The sequence below is a fragment of the Canis aureus genome, chromosome 18 (assembly GCF_053574225.1).
Source record: "Canis aureus isolate CA01 chromosome 18, VMU_Caureus_v.1.0, whole genome shotgun sequence".
NCBI lineage: Eukaryota > Metazoa > Chordata > Mammalia > Carnivora > Canidae > Canis > Canis aureus.
Genome location: NC_135628.1, coordinates 14,986,503 through 15,007,309, shown reverse-complemented (window position 1 = coordinate 15,007,309; position 20,807 = coordinate 14,986,503). Strand labels below are relative to the sequence as shown.

Below are 20,807 nucleotides of genomic sequence, written 5' to 3'. Positions count from 1 at the left end.
TCAAATCTTCTTTAAAGTTCTACAAGGCATATAATGGAGCCTTGTTATAGCCAGCTTTCTGAGATCTACTGCTTAGCCTGGAAGAAGAAATAGCCTGGAAGGGTAATTTAGATTTGGCTTCACTTAACAAGATTATGATTGGGTGAACCAATCCCTTTAACATTTGCCAAAGAAAAAAAAAAAAGAAAAAAAAAAAAAAAAAGCAAGCCAGGAGAAGAGTCAGAAAAGGATCTATCATGTTGGTAAAATGCTCAAAAATCCCTTGCCTTTTTCCTGTAATAGCCCAGAGTTTATCTCAGATACAGTAGTTGTCTCATGCTGCCTGTGATGATAATGTGACTGATCACCCTTCTGGGCTTCCCCTTGGAAGTCAACAGTGAACAGTAATATATATCTTGTCATGGGGGTTGATATGTGATCTGAGGGGCTTTGAGCCAACTTGGAACACTCTTTGAATCTAGCAGTAAAATGAATCAAGACTAAGAGGGCCAATATAGAAAGGTATAACCTAAGGAAGCTTGGGCTGACTTTATACAAGAAAGGTCCTCTCAAGTAAGTGGCTTCACTTTGGAAGCATCCAGTTAATCCCCTTCATGTTGTATGGAGGCCTTTACATTTTCCCTAGTGAAACCAAAAAAATATTGACTTAGTGATAAATATATCACTTATCCTGTTTATACCAGTGCCCACAGTTGTCACAGTTTTGCCACCTGCCTCTAGTCTTCATACACTGCTGGGAACATAGACTTTTCAGTTAGAACATCTCATCGTAAGGCTTGATTGGCACTGATGACATATGGTGGACCTGAGATGAAAAAAATGGAGGTTACTCAGTGTAGGAAACAAATCTGATATCTGTGGGTTATGCAACTTTCTGTGTTCTTTTGCTGGTAGAGGGGCATCACTGTTGGAGTGGTGGGGAGAGATGTTAGTCTTAGAATTTATTCCTTCTCTTAGCTAGCTATCCTTCTCCTGTGTTTCTTCGATTCTCTGTATTTCTGTCTTTGTCCAGAGCACATAGCCCCCCAACTTCCAACATCCCTTATCAGACTTCTAAATAATATCAAATCTTCTGAGACCCGACACGTATGAAATGCAACTCCTGTTATATAAATTTGACATGAAGATTGTATAAAGAAAAATTACAGGAGTTTCTAAAGAATATCAAAGTATCTCAAATGCTGTGACATACTCGTAGGAATTGTGTGGCCATCACACAGAAAATTTGAAGTGCCTCAAGTTATTATGTTTAGAATTCATTTTTGACTACTTGTAGGAATTTAATGGTGTTTTTGCACATTTTATTGCAAGGGAAGTTTCTGTGAAATTTCCTTAATCATTTGAAGAAGTAGGTAGACAGCCAAGCTAACAGTTAAAAAATAATATGTTGGAATATATTTTGTCTTCTATCAAAATAAATCAAAATAGAAAAAACAGCATCTTTGGTTCCTATGATTTTTTTCCCCCAAGAAGTGCCATTTTACTACCACAGATTAATGGAGTAGGATGGAAACATTGATCTGAATAAATTAAAAGTCAGGCTAATAGAGTATTTTATTTTCTTTCTTTATCATGTATTTTCATTTTAATTAAGTTAGTATGTGAGTATGGAAGAAAAATCAAATGGTGCTAAAGGTCAATAACAAAATCAAGAGCACCCTGCTCGTACCCCACATAAGTGAACAATTCCAGTGCTTTCAGCTGTTTCTCCTTATGTCTTTCTTCATATTCCTCAATAACACAGTTGTAGATCTCATTTTTGATTCGTCAATTTAAAATATTACTTACAGATTTCCTGTAATGACTAATGAGGATTATTTTGGCTCTTTTACACATTTTTCTCTCTATTCACCTGATATGTAACATACTAATACTGCTAATAATACAAATCCTGAACATGGGGATGTTCATTAAAATCCCCAGCCCTGCACTCAAAATCTGATACAGTAGGTGTAAGGTGGCCTCTTTTTTATGCAATATGCATTATCAGCAAATGATTCCAGTAATTCTGATGAAGGTGTTCAAAGAAGATGTTTAGAAAAACTCTAGCCAAGAGTTTGACTCTTGATTCTTTTCTAGGGTTAGGTAATGCAGGATTTCCAGAACTGTGGAGGATATGCATGCACAGTAAGCAATGACTCAAGGGTTCTATTGTACTGAATAGATAAAATGGATCTCTAGACTCCACACAAATTATATTTATGTATTTGCTATTTATAAATAAAATTGAAAATGTTTTACTCACCCTAAACATAAAAACTATGTACCCCCTTAGAATGCTTTACCAATCAAAGCATGAACTTTAACTTGGACATTTAATTAAGTGATTTATAATGTTTGAAATGATATTATGAAATGCTTTCTTTGATTTCTATGCTTGCATTTGTCTAGGAAGTACAGTGGCTCTCAGATGTGATAGCTGTGGCGGAGGAGGCAGATGATTGGCTCAAAAAATTAAGTTACAACAAGGCAGAGGGGCAGGCATAGGGGGCAGGTTAGTAAAACCTTTACAGCTCATCTTCTGACAGATGGTTAGTGCCAGGGGCCTGCGATGAGGTAGAAGGATCCCAGGAGGCAAGAGTTGGATCCTCTTTAGGAAGTTCTGTCTAGGAAGGAATTTTAGACTTCTTAGCCTAGGGTTTAGGGGCAGAGAGAAAAATGATTCTAGGTCCCGGATGCTAGGCACATAAGTGTTCAGTGATTAAAAAGGGACTCATGCAAAAGCTTAGCCATAAAGGATGAGTCACTTTGGGTGAGAGCAGAGGGGAGACTAGTACTAATTTCAGATGACAGGCATATTTGTCAATGAACCAGATTTAGGAAATAGTAGGGGAGCCTAGAATTTGTTCATGGGTTGCTACTGCCTAAAAAGAAAATCTCTGGAGACAGAGCTGCCAGGATATTTCTGACTCACCTGTTAGGGTTTTACCTTTGTTTGGAAGCTGAAACAGGGCTTATCAGTTAGCTTGTCTAGCTCCGAGGAATTTAGGAGGACAGGGGATGCTCACGGCCAGGAGGTGTTGGGATAAAGGCTCAAGAAGTCTTGGAGTTTCTGGAGCAATTCCAGATCCTTCACACTGGCTTTAGCATTAGAATATTACTCCTGGCCCAGCCTAGCAAGAAAGATGATGCAATATCAAGTACCTCTGGGGGAATGGGAAGATAGAGGCTTGAGGCTGGTTGACCCCCTACTTTCTTTTGTCCTGATGGACAGGATCATGGCTCTAGGTAGATTTGGAGCAGTGGTAGGGTACAAAAGACCAGGTGGAGTCAAAGGATGACTTTATTAGGCCATGAGACATTCCAATTGCCATCACTGTTATGAATGACAAGTTCTCCGTTGGCTTATTTCTTCTTTAATGCAAGGATTTCTTGGGTTTTGAAATGAGGGAAAATATGGAAACTTCTCACTTCTCTTTTCTTCACATGGGAATTCTAAAGACATAGCTTAAAATGTCGTGTTGTTGGCTGTAGCACATCAGGTCTGATTCTTGTAGGTCCTGGTTCATTCAAGACAATGACCACCTTGTGAGGACACACTGCCTAAAGCATATTGGAGGAAGGTTAACTGGTGTCTCATGGCCATCAGATTGATTACCAAGCATTCAGAATCACTAAAACGAAACTGGGCACTATGTTTATTTATAAAAGTACTTTGTTGGTCTTTTAGGTTGAAGTTGATGACAGATGTGTTTTAGAGAAAAAGTACAAACTCTAGAGACACAAACATCTGCTCTTTCTCAGCCCTGCCTCCTGGGTTTATACTGCATTTTTTATCCGCACAAAAGGCTTTCTTTTTTTTTTTTTTTCTACTGAATACCTGAAAATATGAGTGTAAATGACTAATATGGATTCTTGACAGTTTTACTGGAACTGGTGTTTTCAGGCTTTGATTGCCCATATATAGCTGGCTCTGTGGGTGGTGTTGATTATCCCTTTTTCGCTCTGTAGTCCATATGGTATTACAGTCCACTAAGTGAACTTGCTGACTTAAGTGATGATGTACAGTGTTTCCCTGGGACCATAGAGTTCATTTCTATGACCCAAGTGCACTGCTATACTTTGGTTTGTTTATCATGGTTATAAGAATTACTTCATGGAGGTAGACCTCAAGAATGTAAAAGTCAAGGCATTTGAGTCAGCGGTTCTCAAAGTGTAATCCATAGACCCCTGGGAGTCCTCAAGACTGTTTCAGAGGGTTCATGAGTTTTAAAACTATTTTTATCATAATACTAAGACATTATTTGTCTTTTTTGCTATATTCACATTTACACTGATAGTGGGTAAAATGCTAGAGCCTTTGTGGATCAAGGTAGTGGCAACAAGCTGGTCATTGTATTGGTCACCATCATGTGCTCTTAGTTAAAAAAAAAATTTAAAGCCCTATTTACCTAAAAATGTCCTTGATTAAATAAAAAATTATGTGTTTTTATTAAATATTACCCTTGAATATACATCATTTTAACATTGGGAGTGTGCAAAAAATACTGCTGAGTATTGAAATACAGTGGATATCCAAAGGAAAAACACTTATGTGTTTATTTGAGTTGTGAATTGGGCCAGCCTTTTTTTTTTTTTTTTTCCCCATGGATTCCATTTTTACTTGAAAGAACAACTGACAAGAAAATTATTCAGACTTTGGCATTTTGGCAGACATTTTCTCAAAAATTAAAAAAAATAAGTGTGTTACTTAAAATAAATGGCAGTCTGGTGGTAAAAGTTTGTGCTTTCAGTGAAAATTAAAATTTTGGAAAAATTGCATTTCCACTATGCACTTGACATATTTCTTATACTTAAAGACTTTTATGAAGAGATAAAAGATGATATTAATGTAATTTATTTTTTATATTTGATAATGAAATACACCAACATTAGGAAGATCTGCCTAAATCAATAGTTTCCAAATGACCAGTACACAGTGTTACAAAAATCATGCATGGGGAAAATTTCTACTTAGGATATGGTTTTGAATTTTCCATTACAACCAACCTTTAAGATTGTTGAATTTTGGTATAGTATGAAAGAAGTATGTCCACATATATAAAATGGCTCTTAAAATCTGTCTCTATTTTCCAAATACAAATCTATATAAGGCTGGATTTTCTTTATATACTCTACCCAAAATAGCCTATTGTAATAAATTGAAAGAAATAAGTAGGAAACTTCAATTATTTTTTGTTAAGCCAGACCTTAGACAGATTTGCAAAAAAGATAAAATAGTGTCACCTTACTCACTGATTTTTTTTTGTTTTATGCTATTGTGGATGGAATAGATATTTTTTTCATAAAAATGGATTGTCCATGTTAATGTAATGCATTTTTGTCCTCTTAAAATGAACAAGTTTTTAAAATTTCCGTTTTTTTAAATTTCTGTTTTAATTTCTAATACAGTAACTACTGATAGACATAACTCATGTAAACAAAAACTATTTGATAGGTTCAATAATTTTTAAGACTGTAAAGGAATCCTGAGATCAGAACTTTGAAAACCACTGATTTAAGTGAGGCTTTCCACATACAGCCTGGGTTAGGAACCCATGTCTAGTTTAAATATAAAGAAAATCATGTTTTGCCCTTTTCCCAGTTTTCTTTTTTTTTTCCCCAAAGCATTACTTTGTCCTTTGGTTCCTATGTATCTGTCTAGAAATCCCCTGGCCTCTAATCTAGAGTCTCCCAGGATACGCACGTTGTTCACTTTTGAGGAGGCACCAACCATGGGTTCCACCTATCTGAGAGATAAGAGAAGAGCCCATGTCACTTATAGAAACATTTATATTGTCTTTCACATCTAACTAACTCCTTTGTTTGGAAAGATGGACAGCTAGCTGGGGACAGCTACCCTGAGTGATTCTGTATGAGACCTTTCTAAGCTAAAGAGAATTAGAACTTGGAGAAGTGTTTATGAGTTCATCATAAAGAATATCCTCAACATAATGGAATATTAAATGGGCAACATAATGTTAATTATGGAAAGATCATAAAAGCTGCTAGCTAGAATTTTGAGTGGGGGGAGGTAGATTACCCAATGGTTTTGCAGTCTATCAACAAAAGCTGTAATTATTTATCAGAAAAAGACATTGTGGTAGGCCCTTGACTGTGGATATAAAATTATATGTGCGTGTTGAGACAAAACTGAAGATCATTGATTAAAATGAAAACAATTAATGGAGAAGCTGCTTCAAACCTCTCACATTTAATTAATTAATTTGTTCGTTTATTTGTTTATTTAGAGAGGGAGAGAGAATGTGTGCACACATACACACACACACACACACACACACACATGTGTTCCAGCTGGGGGTGGGAGGGGAAAAGAGAGAGGGAGAGAGAGAATCTTAAGCAGGCTCCATGCCTACTCAGGGCTTGGTCTCATGACCCTGAGATCATGACCAGAGCTGAAATTAAGAGTTGAATGCTTAACTGTCTGAGCCACCCAGGTGCCCCCAAACTCAAATTAAAAAAATAATGTTTTGTTGATATTATTTATTTAATTTCAATATCAGGGAAATAAGGGGCTAGAGATTGAAATTCATGCTGCCTCTCTCTAACACTGGGAAGGGCAAAGACCCTTTTAACTGCTCCCTGCCTGGTGTCCTTGCCAGATCTCCAAAGCTCCTGCCTTGTTTTACTGCCTTTACACAGCTCTTTGACCTCACCTTGCCAGGGTTGTCTAGGCCTCACTTATGGTTCCATGAGGTCTCACCCAAAGGGAGCTACAGGGATAAACAAGCCTTTCCTCTGAATGTTTGTTTCTTCCATTACCACCTACTGAAGAATCTATCAGGTTCTATTTGTTTACAATGTGTCACTTTTTTAAGGGCCACCCAGAGGGAGGTATTGAAGGGCAAATTTGCTAGGCAAAAAAAAAAAAAAAAAAAAAAAGCCTAAAGAAAGACACGGCTGAAATATTCCTTAGCATATCCTACAAATACCCCTTTTAAAGCCATGGAAACCACATATCCCACATAGTCTGCCTGGGGAATTTGTAGCCGGCTATGTTTTCAGAGGATGTGGGAGGTAGCGTTTTCATACTGTGGTATTTATAAATATTCCAGAAATGCCACATATTGGTAGGGTGACCTGGTTTATGGAATTGGAAAAGGGCCATGTTGAAGTCAAGAATTCTTTTTTTTCTATAGTAAAATGTGCAAAGGTTCTGAAAAAAAAAAATCAAGATAATCCTGAATAAAATGAACAGGAATCCCGAGATAACTTGTATTGACAGTATCCTTCAAACAAACAAACCATTGTTAGAGTGGTTTTAGGAGTCTATAAAAACATAATCTTAAATTGAATTTGAAGAGCATATCATTTAATACAGTACTTATGGGAGGGGAAGGCTTTGGGGAATAGAACTACTTGCTCAATGAAGGAATATTGATTGCTCAATAAAAGAACTTGTTTAACCAAAAATTGTTGCCAAGCAATTTGCCCCAAAGAGGAAAGACCCTGTTGTTGTAGATACTTAGGACAGGTGCACAGTAGTAAATTGAAGTTGACTAGCCTTTTCCAGATTGCGTTCCTCATTATATTTGTACCAGAATAGGTTCATATGGCGTGGCAAAAGGGTTCTATGGTCAAATAAGTTTGAGAAACACCATATCATATAATCTCCCTGTTGGATATCCACATGCATTAAAGGATAAGAAAAGTCTTGCAATAAAGGAAGCTGCTTAACTTTGTTTTACACAACCTTACTAATTTTTTTTTTGTAGAAGCCATAATAACTTCTTATGAAACAAGACTCCACAAAGTTCTAGTTTAGGAAATGCTATAGGAGATAATTGAGCGTAAATTACCTTGGTATTTTGAGGGAAGGATTTGGCCAATCCAGACGATTCTTCTGGTGTTCTGAAAGATGACTGAGGCAAACATTGGCATATGTTAGTAAGGAATTGTCATTGTCTTTCACTTCTGACTAACTGCTTCATATGGAAGGATGCACAGCCAACTGGGGATATGACCATTTGCCTGAGGGATTCTGGGTGCTAAAAGTCACAACCATCTATTCATTCTTCCTACTAGACCTTAGATGGATTGTGGCTACTGTGCCCATCAGTGCTGTTTTCTACAGAACAAGCATTAAAGAAATGATTATATAGTGACTTACTGTATCTGTGGGGTTGCCTCACTTATTTATAGGGCACACCAGCCTATTTGTGGCAATAGAGCAAGGGAGCGTGCCAACATGTGTTACTTTCTACAGTGAGATGAAATGATTATCCCCAACAACCCCCAAATATCCCCCTCCTTAGGAAAACAAACATTTGCAAGTTTATTTTATAAAATCTGTGTAGAACTTATATAAATATATTGTGACAGCAGCTGTCATACTGCATATATCAAGAAAGTGCTTTGAAACTTTATGCAAATACATGGGCGATGTATATACTACTGTATACCCTAAAGACTATCCATGTGTTCCTAGTGCCAAGGAAAACACAAATGTTCTCCAACTAATTCAGATGAAAAGTCACCACAGCCCTGTTCTCTTGGCCACTGAAATATACTTTGAATGGCTGATCCTAAAGAGAGCAGGGTGGAGGTGAGGGGGCTGAAGGTTCACTCTTATCAGTAATGTTTTTATAGCTCATGTACAGTGCTGGGCACTCGAAACATTCACTCATAAAATTATCACAGCAGCTTTGTGGGGAAAATGGTATTGTTTAGTAATAGCCAAGACTCAGATGAGATAAATTACCCAAAGTCACCCGCTTATTAATTTATGGAGTTGGCTGGGATTCAAAATTAATTTGACTTTAAATATTTGTAAGCGCTAATATTTAATGAGCACTTACTATGCACCAGGCACTGGTCTAAAAGCTTTTTCTCCATCATCTTATTCTTTACATGTCCTCTGTGACACTGTGACACTGTTGTTTTCCTAATTTATAGATGAAGAAATTGAAATTTAGAGAAGTTAAGTAACTTCAGTACAAAGTAATAAAGGATAGAGGGAGCCATTCACGCCAGGGGTTTGTTCCTTTGAATCATGTGGTTTCCCAGTTTTCCTTCTTGATTTAGAGTCTGGAAACTTTCCTGGTTTGTATTGAGCTTAAGGCATAGATCTGCTCGTGTCTTCATGAACAGGGATTTCATAAGCATTAAAAAAAATCATTTTCCCTTGATTCTTGATTCATCACCCAGTATCTAGATCTTCATGGATATGCAGATTCATGGATATTGCTATTTCTACAACTCTAATAACAGGTTATATTTGGAGTTTTGAGCATATTTCAATGCAAATACCTCATGTATCAATATTAGATGAAAGAAATGGCCTCTTTGCAAAGATTTACAGTCTTTCACTCACAAAATTGGTATACATGTATAACTAGAGTCTCTTCCTCCATTCCTATGTACCCTTTGAAATTGGAAGCATTTGAGAATAGAGTCATTTAAATTTTTTGCCGCAAACAATTTTGGTAGCATTTGCTAGCATTGTTCCTTCTATTTCCAAGTTTTGAGAATTCTTCTGTTTTTTTTTTTTTTTAAATAAAACCCATCAGAGTCTCTGAGAACTATAGATTTCGACTCCTTATCTTGTAGTTGCCAAGTTTCCCCACCATGGCATGTTTAATTACTGTTGCAATGGCAGCAACCATTTTCCAAGCACAACCTAGGGAAACGTGCCACTTGTGATTGCAAAGTCAGTCTGCCTGGGAGGGTTTGCAAAAGAGGGAACAGGAATCCAGCCTAAAGGTCATTTCAGGCCAGATCAGTTCAAAGGCTCAGTAGATAATATTCTTTGTCCTACAACAAAAACACAAAAACTCATTGTGCATAAATATCCACACTGCATTTTAATCAAATATATGTAACATACATGTAAGGGTATTTTCCACCTTAGTAATTTCTGGAGGGAGGTGGAGACATCTGGTTTTGGAGTCTCATTCACAGATCTGAACAGACCTTATCAGATCTCTATGTAACACAAATCAAAGTTTTATGTCCTATCTAAAACTAAAGAAAAATACCTCCCTGCAATATCCATAGTCTACACACTTGTGAATATGCCAGACAGTGTTCCAATCACAAATATATTCAACCAATCAGAACCAGCAGTGTTCTGATAATGAGTTGGTCATATACTTTGAGCTACTTGTTTGTATCATTTCTGTGAACTTGGTAAACAAACTGTAGTCCTAGCAGATGAGGTTTTTTTTTTTTTTTTTTTTTTTTTAGTAAATAATATGGATCAATTTAAAATATGTTTTTTCTGGATTTCTTGGTCAGAAGAAGGCTAAATAGTCTGCCTTCAGTATGTAGACTTTCACTTACTCCACCTGTTTTCAAGACATTACCATCATCTTCCAGATGGCCTGGTATAATAAAATGTGGATATTTCTGAACTACTGCCCCCCCCCCCCCCCCCACAAATTTCCCTTTGGCACTGGTCTTTAGTGAGAGCTCCTAGACAGGATCTGATTGGCATGTGTCTGGTCCACTCACGACTAAAGTCCTGACAGCTATTTTAAGTGGACTGGCTTTCCTTTGATTTCCAGTTGAAAGTGGCCTTCCACTCCCCTTCCTTTACCTTCATAGGAACTGTGAAGACTATCCTTAGTTTCCATGAAGCATTTAGGGAAGTTCTGACAAGCGCTTGAACTTCTGTTCTAGCTATGGTCTAAAACACCCAGTCCTGAACCCAGTCCTTTACATATTATTTCCTGAAATAAGCTACTAATTGTATTGTTCAGGTGGAACTTTTTTCCATTCCTTTTTTTATTTAATATTTTACTTACTTATTCTTGAGAGACACAGAGAGAGGCAGAAACATAGGTAGAGGGAGAAGCAGGCTCCTCGCAGGGAACCTGATGTGGAGCTCGATCCCAGGACCCTGGGATCATGACCTAATCTGAAGGTAGATGCTAAATCACAGAGCCACCCAGGTGCCCCTTCCATTCCTTTCAATAAGGTTAAACATTTGACCTGCCCAGTCCTGGTTCTCCATCGTACTTGGGGGAAAAAAAAAAAAAAAAAAAAAGTCTGTGGTTGCTAAGCTTGTTGTCATAGTTACAGAGCTATACAGGACCAGGCAAGCTTTCCACCCAGCTGCTGCCTCACTGAGGTACCTTCCCCTTTCTGGCCTCTTTATTGCATGTTCTGGCCAAGATTACAAGACAGTGCTTCTGAACCTGGCCTGATATTATTCCAGGAGAAGCTTGACTGAATATAATTCACTGTTTCTATAAGAGGCCACACACTTTTTCTTTCTACTTGACCAATATATGAATTCATTTGTCAGACAATGTACCCATGCCTTGTTATCAGGTGCTATTTTATACTGTCCAGTGATGGACACTGATGACCAATCCTCCTAGCAAGTCAGAGTTCCCAGCAACCAGGAAATAACATTTTTCTGGACTGGGGAAGAGTCCATCTTTTGTCATGTCTGTCTACGATTTTGTTTCCTCTGTTTGACACTGCCACCATTTCACAGATGCTTTGCTTTTCAGCCTAGCCTGGACACTACTTCCACCCTCTTTGATTGCACATCACCTCTAATGCCCTGGAAGCCTCTGATGATAAAGCAGTGTGGAGGGGAAGTGGGAAGGACCTATATCACTTCCTTTTTTTTGTGGTTTACTCAATTATAGGAATCCCAAGTCAATGGGGACTGTACTTGAGTATGTCATAGACGTTTCAATGATATGGTTCTTTTAGGCTTTACTTTTTGCATCTTTCTCCCCACCAAGATGGGCATCCATGATCCTGGACTTGGGATGACTTGAGCTTAACAGATTCCAAGTTATATTTGCAAGAATGCCTGCCATAATTAGGCCCAGGACCTGGTGGTTGTGTTGTGCTGCATCTCTTCTTCCCTTAGGATGGATTTTTTTTTCTCATGAGAAGCTAAGCAGGTGAATCTCTCCCTTTCACAGGACTTGCCCAGGCATGTCAGAATGCTAGCTTTGGCTCAAACTGGGACCCTCCCCCCACGCCTTCCACAGCTGTTTCCAACAGCCTTTACACTTCTTTTCCTTTGATCATCTTTGGCCTAGATTATGATCATCCCAAGGGCTTGCCGAGATTGAGTTGCAGCCCGTTTGTCTCAGAACACAAACTTTGAATTGGTTGACAAGACCAATACCCAGGGGCACCACTAATGTGAATGAATAGTGCCAGCAAACTCTAGTCTCCCTGGACAGTGTCCCTTGATCGAGGTCAGGGTGTTTATAGGACTTCTTCATATTTTACTTACAACATTTTAGATTTTGTTAGAATTTTAGGAAATTGTCACTTGATACAAAATAGAAAACTGTGCAAGAGTAACGTATATTGAATAAAGATTTTGAAATCCAAATTTTTCATTTAAAGACCACTGTGTCTAGCATGTAGAAACTCAAATGTTTGTGGAGTGGGCAAACAGAAGCCAAGATGCTGTGACTAGTCAATTGCTATTCAGAAATTAAAATGAAGTGAAAATGTAATCTTATTTTTCAGTAGTATGTTTAAGCATACTACATTTAAGAGATATTCCAAAGACGTATAAGTATAATTTTGTCAATACATTGTGGGGATCCGGATACACATTACTTAGGACTAACTCATTGAAGACAGCAGATAATTTTTTGCCTCAGGAAACCACACTGGAACACAAACATATTTGACTTACTTTCAGCTCTGGCTGACAACCCAGCAAGTAGGTGTTTATTAGTGAAAACCAAGCACTTCTGGTATGACTTTGGCCTCACTGTGGGCTAGGAGGACTGAAGTCTTTATGGGAGATAAGAGAAATATTCACATTACTTCTGCCCTCAGTGAACTCTTAACCTAGTTTGGGCCAAGTGATAAATGCAAATGAAACATTGTGAAAACAAAACCAAACAATGCATAAAGCAGGTAGAGTACATAAATTATTTTTGGTAGCCAAACTTAAAAGTCAACTGAAAGGTTTAAGAGAAACAGTTCATTAGTGATACTTTGGCTTCTGTCTTTGGGGGTCAGTATTTGTAGAGCCTTGCCCCCATCAGAGGCCCTTATGGGGTCTCTTCCTTAGTGCATCTCCAGCTTTGCTGCGGTGGCGACAGTCTGAGCAATATGAAAAATGCCCTTTCTCCTCCATGATGGTGTTATTTCCTTCCTTTCAGGAATGGCTCATAACTCATGGGAGGTGTGAGTTCTGAATGATTGTTCTTTTCATCTCCCTGGAAGTGGGCCAGACTGTAGATAAAGCGTTTGATGTGTCAGCAGTAGGCTTGTAACAGCTTTGACTACTTACATGATGATGAAAGGTTGAACTTTGATAAAAAAAAAAAAAAAAATGGCAAGAGAAGGAAAAGGGCTCATTTTCTTTCTTTTGCTTTTTTTTTGGTGGGGGGGTGTTGGTGGTGGTGGTGGTGGTGGTGGCAGTTGAGAAGCGTCCTACTGGGGTGGTCTGGGAGGTCTATGGGAATCTGAGCTATTCAGAGTCTGTTCTCTTGTGGATTTCTTTGCTTATTTATTGATTGTTTGGCAGGGTGGGGATGTGGGGGGACACCCATGTTCAGTGGCATAGCTGGCCCAGATTCTCAAGGCCTTATCAGGAAGCCCCTACCTCTCAGCTTAGTGAGCCCTGGAAAGGCTTATCACATTCCTCGGGGAGATCACTTATGTTTCCAGCCATCCCTCAGCACCTGCTCGCAGACACCAAACAAACCAGGGCTGGCGAATCTATTCTGATTTGCAGGGCTTTCCCCACCCCTTGGTTCCCAGGGCATTAGTCCAGAGATCTCGTCTGAGAGTGGTCCCATAGGGTGGTCTTATCTTCCTGCTTCTAAAATAGACAAAGAATGCACTGAAATATTTGTGGAAACCCAGAACCACTTGGAATTTGCCTCAGACGGTATTCCAGCCTTATCAGCAATTGGTGTGTTAGCCTGCGTGCCAAGTGGGGTTCGGGGAGGAGAGAGAACTTTGAAATTTTCTTTTCTGAAGCAAAAACATGGAAAAACAAAAACAGGAACAAGTTGCCATTCAGCTGAGTCACAGAGACAGAGCTACAAGCAAGGACTCCAAGAGGAATATAGACAAATTTTGCCTTTAAATATGAGGCGTAGGCAAACTCAATATGGTATTAGTGAAGGAAGAGTAAACGTATTTACATCACCTGTTTATTTAAGAGTCCGATATTTATTTTACCAAATTATTATGACCTCTGGCTCTGACTCATTGCCCTTGAAGCCCAGCACTGTCTTCATGGCCGGGCCGGGACTGCTCACTGATTGCAGCTTCTGGAACTTGGTCCAATAGGCTGCCAGTGGGCCGAGGCCTCACTGCAGAGCCGTGCAAACCTTGTGAGGATGCCAGGGCAGGCGTTCTTCTGTAAGTGTCTTTGAATATGACGGACTCAGTAAAACCCTTTAGGAGTTGTCTGTCTGGCCATTGGAGGACATGGAAGTCCCTAAAGGGCTCGCCAGCACAGGCCAGAGGGGGACTAGCCAAATCATACTGCTTGGTGGGAGCTTGAGTTTAGGGGAGTAGTGCTCACCAGCACGGCCAGCATGCTGACCCTGAAGGGGCCTACTGGCCAACCAAACAGCTTTCCTACCTTATGAACACCTCAAACGTGGCTCCTGACGATGTCAGTTAATGCTTATGAATTGCCTATGATAATAAAAGAGAGAGTGCATAAGATGTGAAATTCGGATTATCTGGGTGGTTCAGTTCAGCAACCATAGAATCAGGATTTTTTAAAAATTTTTTTATTTATTTATGATAGTCACAGAGAGAGAGAGAGAGAGGCAGAGACACAGGCAGAGGGAGAAGCAGGCTCCATGCACCGGGAGCCTGACGTGGGATTCGATCCCGGGTCTCCAGGATCGCACCCTGGGCCAAAGGCAGGCGCTAAACCACTGCACCACGCAGGGATCCCTAGAATCAGGATTTAAATCAAGATATTTATCGCTCTCTTTCTTTCTGATTAAAAAAATGGGAAAAACTAGCTTTTTTCAATGAGGGCGAGGCTGAGAGAATGGGTTATTTTCATGATTTGTAGTCACCCGAGGCCTGAAATATTACATCTTGGAGTGCACAGTGAAATTCAATGTCATTTCTTTAATAATAATTACGGGTAGGCAGAATAATGGATCCCTGGACCCCCAAGAGATCCATATTCTAATCCCTCAAACCTGTGGCTGTTGCCTTACATGGCAAAAGGGACTTTGCAGATGTGGTTAAATAAAGGATTTTGATATGAGGTGATCCTGGATTATCTGGATGGGCCCTGTTATGAGACGCCTTATAAACAGGGTGGGAGGCTCAGAGTCAGAGAGAGATTTTGAAGATGCTGTGTTGATACTTTTGACTGTGAAGAAAGGAGGCCTAGAGCCAAGGAAGGCTGGCAGCTTCTGGAAGCTGGAAGAGGCGAGGAAACAGATTCTATCTTAGAGTCTCCAGAGAGAACCCAGCCCTGCTGACACTTTGATTTTAGCCCAGCGAGACTGACTTCAGACTTCGGACTTTCAGAACTGTAAGATAGTAAATGTGTATTGTTTTAAGGTACTGAATCTGTGTGGTAATTTATTATAGCAGCAATAGGGAAACCAAAACAATATGATGGACAACAATACAATCGGGCTTAGAGACATTAATTGATGGGAAACATAAAAGGAATTTGTTTTAGGCTTAATTCTCAGGACAGAGCATTGGGTCTTGGTTCCTTGAATAGGTGTGAAGGACAAAAGAGTTTTGTTCTTGTCAGTCCAGGGAGGCACTTCTGGGATGGGCGGGGTGGGGGTGGTGGCTCAAGGTTTTTATGGGACAGGGTAGGTATTTTGCTCAATCTTTGCTGACTGTTCAGCAAAATGTTCCTGACACTGTGTGTAAAGAATCAAAGTTGAGTTGCATTTTATTACTTGGAAACATAAGCCCGTGGGTAGCATCATGTTCAGATTCTTGGGGTAGAAAGTTTCCAGAGTCTTCACAGATTGTGATGATAAAGCCTGCCCTGGTCTCTGCACAGACCCCTTGGTGCATCCCGCCCCATCCATGTCCATCACAAACTCCATCTCCGCTCTGCTCCTTCTGCTCTCCTCCTTCACAAGCCTTCACAAGGAAAAAGGGCCTCCAGCCACTGGCAAGGTAAAATAGGGCCTGGCTCGTGTCTCAGGGAGAACTCCCCAATCTGGGCAATGTGCTCCATCATTCAGAATGCATATCTTGAGCACGTGTTATAGGCTGTGACACGTACTAGCTGCTGGAAGAACGAACAAGATAAATAAGCCTCCAAACCTGCTTGCTGGAAGCTCATCTTAGTGAGGCATTTTGCCAAATGTAGTGCCTTTGACTGTAGCATCCAATTCATTTGGGAAAGTTATTGAAAATGCAGGTTCCTGGGCTGTGGCTTGAGAAAACATTGGTTTAGTACAGTGTTTTTTAACTGGTAACAATTTTGTCCTCCAGGGACGTTAGGTAATGTCTGGAGACATTTCTGTTTGTTATAACCAGGGGCCAAAGGGTGATGCTGGCATCTAGTGCATAGAGGCCAAGGATGTTGTTAAACATTTTGTGACGTACAAGATGGCCTCCTAAAACAGAGACTTCTCTGACTCAAAATGTTAATAATGCCAAATTTGAAAAACCCTGGCCTAGTGGGTAACTCTCACAAACACATACATTATATTATTATACCACAGAGGTATATACATGTATGTCAATATTGTGTGTGTACATGTGTACACGTATGAGTCCATATGTGTCCATGCATGTCTATAAATAGCTTTCTCTAAGTGGGCTCATGACCCACTAAATTTGAGGTGTCCTCTCTTCTCTAGTCTACTCCACTGCTCCCACAGTCTGATAGCTCACCTGCTGGCCATCTTTGCCTTGATTTTCTGTTCTGCACTGGCCAAGAACAAGGAAGGCCAGGCACCAAGACTTTACCCCTGGAAGTAATTGTTATGCTCTGAAACTTGACCAAAATAAATTTGCAGGTCAAAGAGAAACCTGGCTAAGGACATCCTTTTCCTCTTGTGAAGTAAATGTTTGGCCCAATTTGCAATTTAAAGTGGTTACTCTATTCACGAATCAGCTTTGCACCACTGGTTATGATATAAGAATTATAATCGTATTATGTTATAAGAATTATGAGTCACACATAATAAACTCTTTGCATTCAAGATTTATTTCTCCCTTACACTAGCCCTTCTGGGTTTTCTCTCCCCTGTTCTTGCCTTCATCTAGAATCAATGGAGAGCTCCATTGTCTTCAAACAATTGAACATTGGGGAAAGAAATCCTTTTAGAATATGGCTGAGTGTACTGATTGGTTCTAATTGTTTAGAAATGTACTGCTCTGCTTCCAGCCTCCTGTTGGGGAGCCAGCTCAGCATCCTGGTCAAGGGATGAGTGCTATGTCACATGTTATAGTATGGTTTCCAGCCCTCAATTCTCAGTGGTTCTCAGGGGTGGGGGAAGAATCATGTATGCACATGGCTGTGGTTTTATCATCTTGTACTCATTACTATACTCAAGAAGATAGATTTTTATTATGCAGAAAGACTGCTGCTCTAGGGTAAACTTTGACACAAAGCAATTTCACTTTTGATTGAATCAGCTATAACAAAAATAAGGGGGCAGAGAATAGACTTGGGACAAGTTTCATGTCTTTTTAAAAAAGAAGCTACTTTCAGAGAAACACTTGGATATGCAGTCAGAACAAATGACCACCTCTAAAGAACAAACTAAGGAAAAATGGTGGAAATCATAACTCATCAGTACTATGGAAGTTCCTTTCCTTGTTGACCACATGAGACTGTAGTCATTAATCCTTGTGTATTGTAACTATATAGAAATTTTCAAACATTTTACAGAACACATGGAGGTCCTAGGAATCCTGCCAGCTTATAAGGTGAAGTTGAGTGTTACTTTTGATATATCACCACCAAGAAACACGTAGTTAGTACCTAAAATGTACAAAACCCAAGGAGATTCAAGGTAAGCAGATGCAGACAGCCCTGTAACTATACCATCTCATCAGCATCCTGTAGTTCAGTGGTTTGAGATTCTAGAGCTCATCATGTGTGGTGGCTCTTCCTTTCATTCAAGAATTTTTTACTGAGATATTTCCTTGAGTGTCACTCTCCTGAAGGATATTAGGCTCAAAGGACTGGTCCCTGCAGTCACCAAAGTCTAGCTTGGAGGCAAAACCAGTATCATCTTACAGGGTTAAACTTCTGTGTGTATGTCAAAAATATAAGACTAAATATGAAAAAAGAAAAATATATGAAAAGATGGGGGGGGGGTCACTGGGAAATGAAGGGATCTAGAAGGCTTTTTAGGTGAAAAGAGGCTCAAAATAGATCCCGAACAAAGCAGGATTTTTATAGGGGTCAGTGATAGGGGAAGAGAGGGAAAGAGGTATGTATAAAGAAGATGGCAGGCTGCAGATGTGCCTGGAGATAATAAGGAAGATACACTGGACATGCCTTTCCATGTTGATATTGTGAGGGAAGGACATGGGAGTGAAGATTATGGGGGTCTTGCCAAAGTAGACTAACTGTGGTAATAAAGGTCTAATGTGTCTGAGTATTTTAATGCAATGAAATTTATGTCTTGCTCACTTAATAGTTCACTGCAAGTGTTTAGTGGATAGACTTCCACATGGTGACTCAGGGAAGCAGGCTCTTTCCATTTTGTACAAAGTTGTTGATCCCTTCCATTCAGGTGGCTATCCATGTAGTAGAGACAGAAGGTGAGAGTGTGGAGCATTGAGATGAGAGATTTTTATGGGTCAAGCCTAGAAGCGTGTTATTTATTTCCATCTTACCTCCTCTTGATCAGAACCTTAGATGTAAGGCCTAATGGCAAGTGAGTCTGAGAAATATAGTAGTGGTCTATGTCAGGAGAAAAAGAAACACATTTTAGTGGGCACATAATTGCTTCTAGAATTGACATTTAGCCTGAATTTTATCCCAATTGCAGTGGTAAGTCATCCTCCATTTTACCATGGGGACATGCTCAATGGTAATGTAAGCTCCATAAAGGGAGTGATTTCTGTATGTTGTATTCACTGCCGTGTCGTCAGCATATGTAGGCCTTAAACAAATATTTGATCAAATAACGAAATGATGGATGGGTGTTGGAAAGGAGTCCTGGGCATATTGAACTGTCCAGGGTGGGTTAGTGCAAGAGAGCTGAGGCAGGGGAGCCAATTAGAAAGATTGGGATTATCTGATAGAGCCCGAGTTAGTGCAGTTACAGTAGGAATCAGTACATTTTTAGAAACAGAAATGTTCCCTTCTGCTATTGTAACTTTCCTAGTTTACAGCATAGCCACATCTCATAGTTTAACCAGATTCCCTGCTGAGTTGAAATCGTAGAAGCAGGTTGTGAGCCGAAAAGGGCTGGCTCTTTTCTTTGGAGGTATTAATAGGAATGCAGCCTCGGGACTTGGGCTGTGCCACAATCCTGCAACCCAAACAAAATAAAACTTGACTAAACCAGCAAACCCAGATTGGAGTTCAAGTTACTTTACTGGGCTCTTGGGAAAGACAAACTGCAGTTGTATTATGTATGCAAAATCCGCTCTTTGACCTTAGTGTAAGGAAAACTGCTGGAGCCCACATACTCTTTTGCCAGCTTTCTGAAGCATTGGACGAGTTTAACTCCTATGCAATTATGTAATATTTAAAAAAATTAATTTTAAAATATGCTTGCAAAATAGATGCTGCTCCAACAAGAACAGAGAATATCGATGCAAAGAGTGTGTTCTCTGCACACCTATGGCAGCCAACATGCACACAGCCTCGTGTGGCCTGAAGCTTCAAGATTTTAGGAAGTTGCTTACAGAAGAATTTTGTTAAGAAATTAAAAGTTAAGGGAAGCATCATGTCCTCCATGTAGATTTAACTTTTGTGGTTTGTGCATAAGCTGGGGCAGACCTCGGAGTCTGACCTAGACTTGGGTTCTGTGCCTGTGAAGTCTGGGGAAAAGCCGGCCTTCAGGATTATGCAGAGTGGTGTGAGGAACCTCCCAGAAAACAGCCAGGGATTCTTAGGAGATTTTTAGTGGTTCTTGCTGATCTGGAAATAATGTAAAAACAACAGAAGAGCTTTTTGTGGTATTTTTGCATATTCTCTATTGGTTTGGGGATGTATCCAACATTAAAGTGGCTTAAAAATAATAAATATTTAAAAAGACATAACGTGCCCTACCCTTTTCACCCAGTCGTACCAAAAAATAAATTATAATAACAAAACTGGCAGGAACAGGAAGGGAGAGCAGGAACAGTGGGCGGCAGCAGTGCGTAGGGATGGGCACGAATATGACCCAGACGGCTGACGTCTGGTGTTATTGCAGAAAGTGCTGGAGAAGGTGTGAGGAAAGGCCGCGGGGAATCTTTCCCTTCTTTGAGGCGTGAGTTCCTCATTTCCTGAGGCCTCTTGAGATATAAATTACCGGTTTCAGACACCAGGTACCTGAGGGTCTACTAGTGTGCTTTCTAGCTCAAATCCCAGAGAAGCCAACCCACTGGAATTCCGTATGCCTAGTAATCTGTTTACCAAATCTACTGATTTTCTAAAATAATAATAATAATAATAATAATAATAATAATAATAAAATTAATTATTCATAAATTCGATAGCAATTCATTTTGCGCAGGATAGTTTTCACATGAGCCTTCCAAAGGTGTTGAATATAAATTTGACTGGAAAGTACTTTTTTTTTTTTTTTTCTCCTGCCCCAGCTTTCTGAAGATTCAATTATAAGTTGCTGAGGCTGGAAAAAACAGACGCCTCTTGTGAGACGTCGAGGAGGGGTAGTAGGCATGCTGCATCTTTGAGTCGTAGAGAGGGGGGAGATGCTGACGGGCAGAGAAAGGGG

General features: G+C 39.7%; 1 protein-coding gene across 3 annotated transcripts in view; it reads left to right on the top strand.

Annotated features, from left to right (window-relative positions):
- BMPER (BMP binding endothelial regulator) overlaps window positions 1-20,807 on the top strand; it is a 244,030-nt gene that overhangs the window by 105,931 nt on the left and 117,292 nt on the right. The window lies entirely within an intron of this gene.